The following is a 9,948-nucleotide window of genomic DNA, read 5'->3' on the forward strand; positions in this document are numbered from 1 at the left end:
TCCAGGAAGTGGAACCAAGAAAGAACACAATTGCAAAATGCTGCAGACGTTGCAAATTGCTGACTTGAATATTTCCAGCATTTTCTAATTCCATTAGATTTCTATACTTTTTCAACTAGTTCATTGATGCGAACATTCTAGTTCAGCCCAGGCAGCTAAACATTAACTAAGGATTAATCAAGGAGACTATAATCAGTGATCTCCTGCCAATTGGAAAATAACCAATGATGGAAGTTATCCAAATTCAAGGCACAGGAATCTGGCTCCTGAGACGAAAAAAGCAATGTTCAAAACTATTATTTTATCACAGAGTTAATATAAGACAGACGAGAACAGATAGTGATCCAAGTTCAAAGGCATCTCTCTCTGAACTCTGATATCTCAGTGTACTGTTTCTGATTGTGCCTGAACCCAGCAAATAAACATTGATCTTTGCAATAAAAAAGTGTTGAGCAGGTGAAGCAGCTTCTTTGGACAGTTAACAGTTAATGTTTCAGGTTGATGATTTTTCATCAAAATTCATTTTGTTCCCTCCTTACAGATGCTGCCTGACCTGCTGTCAGTATTTACAATATTCTGTATTCTTATTTCATGTTTTCCATTATCTGCATTATTTTTGCTTTTGACTGGTAATCGTTGCCTCCTGATTTTTTTTTGCATTTTGATAAGAATCAGATTACTTAAAAACTAACCTAAGGTTACACAACCATAACTGCCCACAGGACTTGATTTCTATACAGGGTCCTCTGAGCATCAAATTGAAGAGAAACAGATGTAATATCCCTGGTACCACATACAGGAATAACATGTTTTTTTTCTGAAAATATCACTAATATGTGAAAACAGTTCAAAATAAACAAAATACTTCTTGCAATTCAGATTCAGCTTTGTACCAGAGAACAGAGTAAAGACAATTGCACTGCTCGATTGAAAGATATCTGTATGATGATGATGTGTAGTTGATCTTTACCCAGGGTACTATCGGATCCATAACACTACCCATTTTCTCAGAATCAGAAAAAACAGCGTACCTTAGGGAGCTAGAAAATTGTGAGCACTATTATAATTTTTAGTTTTTCGAACAGATCCATTATAGTTTCGCTGTATTAGTTAGGCAATATTTTCCAATTTTCCAAATTTCCAATATTGGAATGTTTCCAGGTGGAAAATAATAAGCGGCCACTCAGCTAATCAAATCTGTGCTGGCTTTCTCAGACAGCAATGCTGATATTTCCATTCCCGCTCCCTTTCGTCATGGCACAGTTATTTCCTTTCCTTTATTATACAATTTGAAAATAACAATTAAACCAGTTTTCAACAGAATCATGGCAGTGCAGCCGAAAACGTAACCGTTCATTGCAGTTCAGTTTAAATAGTTCAACCTGCAATCCACGGTTAATCATAAATGGATGTTCTTATTTTTGGAGACAGAACAAGGCCAAAAGTCCAATGAACCTCCTTTCCCAAGAGCAGGTCCCTGGAGGATTGAAGTAGTCAGTGTGTAAACCAGTGTGGATAGAGCCAGTAAGATTAGATAGTATGTAACCCAGGGAATTTGGAGCCAGACATTGCATTATCCTGAGGAGGATAGAGTCTGTGATATCAAACAGTGTATGGCCCAGGTCGAATTGAGCCAATGATCTAGACTGTGTAATCCTGGGAGGATGGAGCCAGTGAGATCATACAGTATGTAAACTGGTGTGGATGGAGCCAGTGAGATCAGACTGCATGTAACCTGTGGTGGATTGAACCAGTGAGATCATATAGTGTGTAATCCAGGAAGGATGGAACTGGTGTGATGCTGTCAGTTAATGCCAAACGATGTTGAGTATATTGGTTTAGAACATAGAACACTACAGCACAAACAGGCCCTTCGGCCCACGAGTTGCGCCGATCACATCAACACCTACCAATCCATAGACCTATCTACAACCCCCAATCCCACTAAATCCCATATACTCATCCAGAAGTCTTTTAAAAGACCCCAGCGAGTTCGCCTCCACCACCACTGACGGCAGCCGATTCCATTCACTCACCACCCTCTGAGTGAAAAACTTACCCTTAACATCACTTCTGTACTTGCCTCCCCGCACCTTAAATCTGTGTCCTCTCGTAGCGACCATTTCAACCCGGGGAAATAGCCTCTGAGAATTCACCCTATCTATTCCTCTCAACATTTTATAAACCTGTATCAGGTCGCCTCTCAACCTTCGTCTCTCCAGGGAGAAGAGTCCCAGCTCCCTCAACCTATCTTCATAAGGCATGCCTCCCAATCCAGGCAACATCCTTGTACATCTCCTCTGTACCCTTTCAATAGCTTTCCTGTAGTGAGGCGACCAGAACTGCGCACAGTACTCCAAGTGAGGCCTGACAAGGGTCTTATAAAGTTGCAGCATTACCTCCCGACTCCTAAACTCAATCCCTCGATTAATGAAGATTTTCGAACAGAGAATTTTACCTCGGCACACCAACCATGCTTTCTCATGGCTAATCAATCTAATCTGGTCACCTTGAGAAAGTAAGGGACAATTTAGCATGGACAATCGACTGAACGTGCACATCGTTGGCTTTTGAGAGGAGACCAAAAGGGGAGTTAGAAGGGGGAAAAGGGGGCATGAAATGGCTTTGGCTGATAGGATTTAGGGAAATCCAAAGGCATTTTACTCTTATATTAGGAACAAGAGGGTGGTTCGAGGGAAAATTGGTCCTCTTAGGGACAAAGGAGGGGAACTATGCATTGAGTCTGAGGGAATGGGGGAGATCCTGAATGAATGCTTTGCGTCAGAATTCTCAAAGGAGACGGGCTTGGTGTCTTGTAATGTCTTGGAGGGAGCTGTAGACCAGTTGAAGGAAATATCCATTACGAGGGAGGAAGTGTTAGGGTTTTTAGGTAGCATAAAAACTGATAAAACTCCGGGGCCTGATGGCATTTATCCCAGGCTGCTGAGGGAGGTGAGAGATGAAATTGCTGAGCCTCTGACGCAAATCTTTGTGTCTTCTTTAGACACAGGTGAGGTCCCAGAGGACTGGAGGATAGCTCATGTTGTACCGCTGTTTAAAAAGGGCAGTAGGGATAACCCTGGTAATCGTAGGCCAGTGAGTTTGACATTGGTGGTAGGAAAATTATTGGAAAAAATTCTTAGGGATAGGATGTATAAGCATTTGGAGCGTTGCGATCTGATTAGGGATACGCAGCATGGCTTTGTTCAGGGGAGGTCTCACCTTACGAAGCTGGTAGAATTTTTTGAGGAGGTGACAAAAACGGTTGACGATGGACGAGCTGTTGGTGTCATCTATATGGATTTCAGTAAGACATTTGACAAAGTCCCTCACGGTAGGCTGGTAGAAAAGGTTAAGGCACATGGGATACAGGGACAGGTATCTAGATGGATTGAAAACTGGCTACGCAACAGGAGACAGAGGGTAGTAGTGGAAGGGTCCTTTTCTAGCTGGAGGCCAGTGACCAGTGGTGTGCCGCAGGGATCAGTACTGGGATCTCCTCTCTTCGTAATATATATAAACGACTTGGAAGAGGGCGTACGTGGTGTGATCAGCAAGTTTGTAGATGACACCAAAATGGCAGGATTGGCAGATAGCGAGGAGGATTGTCAGGTGACACAGCAGGATATAGATAGGCTGGTATATTGAGCAGATAGATGGCAGACGGGATTTAATCCTGACAACTGTGAGGTGATGCATTTTGGAAGGAATAATGCAGGGAGGAGTTACATGATAAAAGGTAGACCAATTAAGAGTATAGAAATGCAGAGGGACCTGGGAGTGCAAGTGCACAAGTCTCTGAAGGTGGCAACCCAGGTGGAGAAGGTTGGGCAGAAAGCTTACGGAATGCTAGCCTTCATAGGAAAGGGTATAGAGTATAAGAGCTGGCGTCTAATGCTTCAGTTGTACAGAATGTTGGTTAAACCGCATTTGGAGTACTGCGTCCAGTTCTGGTCACCTTACTGCCGGAAGGACGTGGAGACCCTGGAGAGAGTGCAGAGGAGGTTTACCAGGATGCTGCCTGGTATGGAAGGACTGGGTTATGTGGAAAGATTGGATAAACTGGGGCTCTTCTCCTTAGAAAGACGGAGATTATGGGGGGATCTGATAGAGGTGTATAAAATAATGAAGGGTATCGATAGAGTCAACAGTGGCAGGCTTTTTCCAAGATTGGAGGCAAATATCACGAGGGGTTACAAGCTAAGGGTGAGAGGTATAATTTGGATACTAGAGGGAGGTTTATCACACAGAGGGTCATGGGGGTATGGAATGCACTACCAAGTAAGGTGGTGGAGGCAGGCATGCTGGACTTGTTTAAGGTTTCCTTAGATAGACACATGAGTGAAACAGGGATGGAGGGTTATAGGAGACGGTTTTAAAAAGGGTCAGAGCCTCGGGACGATACTGGAAATCTAATGCTGCATGTTACTGTTTTGTCTCTTTTAATCCGCAGGTGTGTCGGTCCACCTTGTTGTCTAACGAGGGGCATGCACACGGTGGGTCGTGCGTAGGCTGCTCTTGGATGTTTCGAGAGTGGCCTAGTACTTCACATCGTTGTGTGTGCTTAAAACTGGACCAGCAGATGGGCACCACAACAGCTCAGTGACTATCACTGCTAGCTGTGCAGATACATGGATTTGAGCCAGTGTCTGTGGGAGTTTGCACATTCTCCCTGTGGTTGTGTGGGTTTCCTCCGGGCGCTCCGGTTTCCTCCCACACCCCAAAGATGTGCTGTTAGGCTGATTGGTGTAACAAATTGTCCCTAAACTATTCTCCCCTGAATCTGGTTCCAATAGGGGTACCATACGCATACACACGGGTCAAGGTAGGTGTCGGAAAATGCTTTGTTCCGATGGCGGCGAGGGCTCGTTGGGCCGGAGGGCCTGTTTCCCGTGTTGGGTTGTTCTTTGTTTTGTTTTTGTTCTAAGCACCCAGAGGAAAAACATGCAAACACGGAGAGAATGTCAAGCTCTACACAGTCACCCACGACAGCAACTAAATCCAGGACCTCACGCGGGGAGACTGCTGTGCTATTAACTGTGCCACCACACGGCCCTGTCTGTCGCCTCAGCAACTGTGTTATTTCACCGTGAGACATGATACCCAGGCCGAATGGTCCCTTGTTTCTGGGCCCGATGACCTCATAACCTTAGTTAAAAGGACACGTGTTCTATGTCCTGCATGTTCATAGGAAGGAAGGGGAAGAGGGTTGTGTTGGCTGGAGTTCGGTGGATGTCTGCAAATAATCCTATCCTGGGTGTGATTGAAGACTCTCTATTGTTTTGAAATTGAAGAGGAACAGGGAGAGGCCTGAGCTTTTTTTCCGCTCACCGCCAGGTTTGGGAAAATGGTCAACGTACCAAAGACCCGGAGGACATATTGCAAAAAAAAATCGGAGGCACCAGCCCCACAAGGTTACCCAGTACAAGAAGGGAAAGGATTCCTAATACACACAGGGTAAGAGATGTTATGACAGAAAGCAGAGAGGTTATGGTGGACTGACAAAACCTATATTTGGGGAAAAGGCTCAGACCACAAAGAAGATTGTGCTGAGATTGGAGTGTGTGGAGCCCAACTGTGGGTCAGAGAGAATGCTGGCCATGAAGAGATGCAAGCACTTTGAGCTGGGAGGAGATAAGCAGAGGAAGGGCCAAGTCATCCAGTTCTAAGCTGCATTCTTTGTTTGTTGGAGAACCAATTCACAATAAAACATCTCAAAAGTTAAAAAAAAACACACAGGGAGAGGCCCGGAAAGGAAATGTCGTTTGTCCGGTCAAGCCTGTGCCGACAAATGATACTTTTCTAAACTAATGATTTTCTTTTGCATCTACGCAGCCTGTATCCCCCTATTCCCTGTTTATTCATGTATCTATCTGTCAAGATGTTTTTGTAAACATTGCTATTACATCTGCTTCTGTCATCCCCTCCGTCAGTGAAATACAGGTACTTACCACCCTCTCTGTGAAGAAAAATCTTGCCTCTCTCATCTCGTTTAAACTTTCCCCGTTATGACATTAAAATAAGTCCTGCAGCAATTGACATTTATACCCTGAGATAAAAAGACTCTGACAAGACATTCTGCCGATTGGTCTCATAATTGTGTAAACATCTATCAGGTCGATCCTCAGCTTTTACCAAAAATAATCTGTGGTTGGTGAGTAAAGTTGAACATTTTGAGATTGGAGCATCAGATGTGTTGCATGTGGTGGAGTTGAGGTTTGAAGGAAGGAATGAGTGAAATGCTAGATTCCTTTCTGGAGGGCAAGGGATGAAGACAGTATTCTGGGAAATGCAGCATAACGGCGTCATCTTTTCAAACTATAGTGCGGGGAGTCAACTTCTGAGGTTGAGAAATCAATGTCAGAAGCTCAGACGTTGCATCATCCAAACAAACACACAGGTTAAGGGAACATTATTCAAAGGCTGTATAGAAGCAGACTAAGAGGAAGTTCGGTCAATGTCCATTTGGAATTCTGGTTTATAGTAAGTATTCATCCGTGTCTATTCGCTGATATTGAGATGGAGAATTCAGGAAAGGGAAGTCTCTTACGTGAAAAGTGCAAATGTGAGTGGGGGACATCAATGTCATTTAAAAAAACTGACCGAAATGTACAGCCTTGCTAGAAAGATGGAATGATAGAAACTGAATTTTTAATGTTTCTAATAAAGAGATGAAACGGCGACGTAAGCAGACCAGAGACTGCTAAGAATAGAGGGTGATTTAAAATCAAACTGTTTGAGTTCAGTGGAAATGCAAGGATAATATATGTCTTGCAATGTTTCCTCAGGGGACTCAGGAGATTTTTAAAATGAGTTTCCGATCTCACATTCCATTATCCTAGAATTGTGCAATTATAGAATGTGTGCAGAGCGAAAAGAGTCCAAGAATCTGAATAACTTATTAAAATCGACGTATCTGCGAGTACATTTTGAATCAGACAGGGGAACGTATCCCGTGGTGTGATGAATTGCGCTACTGTGTCGGGCAGATTTATTTTCATTTAATGGAGGGCGGGTCCGAAAGGCCATTGGTTTCAGAAAAAAAAGGCTGATATGGAATATTCACACGAGGGCAAAAAGAGATCTGACTGTCGTTTTGCGGTCGAAAGATTCTATTTGAACCTCTATCGTCATTTGTTCACCCTATAAACAGACCACAAGTCATTGGGAAATCTTTTCTGTGTGTCCAAATACACTCTTCCCATTGCCAGCTAATCAGGACCATATTGTGCACAGAACAGGGGAAAACAACGAGACTGTGAATGTGTTGAGTCATCTCCCTTTCTTGGATTTGCCATTCAAGGCATTGTGTCTTCCCATGGTATCTCTTTTTACTGGAAACATTTTCCAATCTCCAAAACAGATTCAGCAGTTGAGGGACAGAGACTCTGCTCTGTCAAAAGTTAATCCATTTGTGTTGCAAAGATAGGCAACTATCATCGAGGATGAGTTATGTATGCAGGATTGATGCATACTGTGGGGATCATGGATGGCCGTTTCGACCCTGTTTGGGAGCAGAATTCATGATTAATGTAACAGCTCTTGTTAAAGTGAAAATCTACACCAAATATTTGCAACTCATGGTGCACATGATTCTTCTGTTTTGGATAATGGAACTATGTACACAATGTTTTTTCTTCAAGAATTTATGCAAAACAATGGCATATACTATTTCCGTACTGCACCATTTCATGTGGTTTCAAATGGTTTGACGGAGCTCTGAAGTAGGGATTGAAAAAAAAGTGGAAGATGATTCGTTGAGTACAAAGATCTGAAGATTTTTATTCCAGTATTGTTTCACGCTACAAACGACAACTGGGCTATTTCCAGCGGAACTGCAGCTATGTGGATGGTCAAGTGTTACGTACCATCGAAATCTCATAGCAAAAAAGGGCGAGAGAGAAGAGAAGCAGGAGTTGTTCAGGAGGACAAAATATTACAAATTATGCAGCACGGATTCGTTAAGGGGAAGTCGTGTTTGACAAATTTCTTGGATTTCTATGAGGATGTGACTCGTGTGGTAGACAGAGGGGAACCGGTGGATGTGTTTTTAGATTTTTAGAAGGTGTTTGATAAGGTGCCTCATAAAAGGTTGCTACAGAAGGTTCGGGTGCACGGAGTTGGTTGTAAGGTGTTAGCGTGGATAGAGGATTGGTTGTCCAATAGGAGGCAGAGAGTTGGTATCGATGGGTGCTATTCTGATTGGCGGTTGGTGACTTGTGGAGTGCCGCAGGGATCGGTGCTGGGGCCTCAGCTATTTACCATTTATATAGATGATCTGGAGGAGGGGGCTGAGTTTAGGGTGACGATATTTGCTGGTGACACGAAGATGAGTGGAAAAGCAAATTGCGTGGAGGGTGTGGAAAGTCTGCAGAGGGATCTGGATAGGCTGAGCGAGTGGGCGAGGACATGGCAGATGGAGTACAATGTAAGCAAGTGTGAGGTTATCCACTTTGGCAGAAATAATAGTAGGAGGGATTACTATTTAAAGGGTGAAAAGCTGCAGCATGCTATGGTGCAGAGGGACCTGGAGGTCCTTGTGCATGAGTCGCTAAAACCCAGTCTGCAGGTGCAGCAGGTGATCAAGAAGGCGAATGGGATGCTGGCCTTTATAGCGAGGGGGATAGAATATAAAAGCAGGGGGGTCTTGCTGCAACTGTACAGGGCACTGGTGAGGCCACAGCTGGAGTACTGTGTGCAGTTTTGGTCGCTGTACTTGCGCAAGGATATTTTGGCCTTGGAGGGAGTACAGAGGAGGTTCACTAGGCTGATACCGGAGATGAGGGGGTTGGACTATGAAGAGCGACTAAATAGACTGGGTCTGTACTCGTTGGAGATTAGAAGGATGAGGGGGGATCTTATAGAGACGTAGAAAATAATGAAAGGGATGGATAGGGTAGAGGTAGAGATATTCCTGACGCTTAGAAAGGACAGCAGGACTAGAGGGCACAGCCTCAAGAAAAGGGCGGGGCGGGGAGGCAGTTTAGATCGGAGTTGAGGAGGAACGTCTTCACTCAAATGGTGGTGAATCTCTGGAATTCTCTACCCGTTGAAGTGGTGGAGGCTACCTCGCTAAACATATTTAAGTCACGGGTAGATAGGTTTTTGATAGACAAGGGAATTGAGGGTGATGGGGAGAAAGCGGGCAAGTGGAACCGATCCACTTCTGATCAGCCATGATCTTATTGAATGGCGGGGCAGGCTCGAAGGGCTGGATGGCCTACTCCTGCTCCTATTTCTTATGTTCTTATTTTCTGATTACTTATTCTCCATTTAAGTTCAGTATGTTCCTCAGTGGTTTTATTCGATGACAATTGTTTTAACGGTGTTGAGGGACTTAAGCATGTGTGAGTTTTGACTTTTTTTTGGTTTTGATCTACAACAGCGTGATCTGGAAACAAAGAGAGAGAGGGAAGGAGAGGGAAAAAATAATTGCAGATTTATAGAGAGACAGACAGATAGGTAGAGGAATGTTTAGAGAGATAGATCAACAAAAAGGTAGGCAAACAGACTGGCATACAGGCAGGAAGACTGTCAGACAGTCAGGTTGACAGACAGATGGATAGATAAATAGATAACCAGACAGACGGGTGGGTGGGTCGCCAGACGGACGGACAGACAGACATGTGATGGATGGATAGATGGACGTTAGAGAGACAGACAGACAGACAAACAGACCTCCCGTTATTTCCTTCTAATAATCTGCATGCCACCACTCGCCATTTTGCTGTGTCACTTTGGTGTGTCCGATTCCACCTTCCATGCCTTGAAAGGATATTCCTCTATCATTTGTTTCATGGAAATTCAATCCAGATTCCAGCAACAGTCTGAGTGAAAATAAACTCACATTCTTTTTCAAACTTTGTGCCCATTATGTTGCATCTCTTCTCTAGTTTTTGCTGCTCTCTCATTTGGGAGCAATTTCTCATTATTTTGTTCTATCTGTGT

At 43.8% G+C, this 9,948-nt stretch overlaps 1 pseudogene; it reads left to right on the forward strand.

Annotated features, from left to right (window-relative positions):
* The first annotated feature begins 5,347 nt into the window (after positions 1-5,347).
* On the forward strand, positions 5,348-5,732 carry LOC145337384 (large ribosomal subunit protein eL42-like; annotated as a pseudogene).
* The last annotated feature ends 4,216 nt before the right edge of the window (positions 5,733-9,948 follow it).

The sequence above is a fragment of the Carcharhinus amblyrhynchos genome, unplaced genomic scaffold (assembly GCF_965287045.1).
Source record: "Carcharhinus amblyrhynchos unplaced genomic scaffold, sCarAmb.v2.hapA scaffold_47, whole genome shotgun sequence".
Classification (NCBI taxonomy): Eukaryota; Metazoa; Chordata; class Chondrichthyes; order Carcharhiniformes; family Carcharhinidae; genus Carcharhinus; species Carcharhinus amblyrhynchos.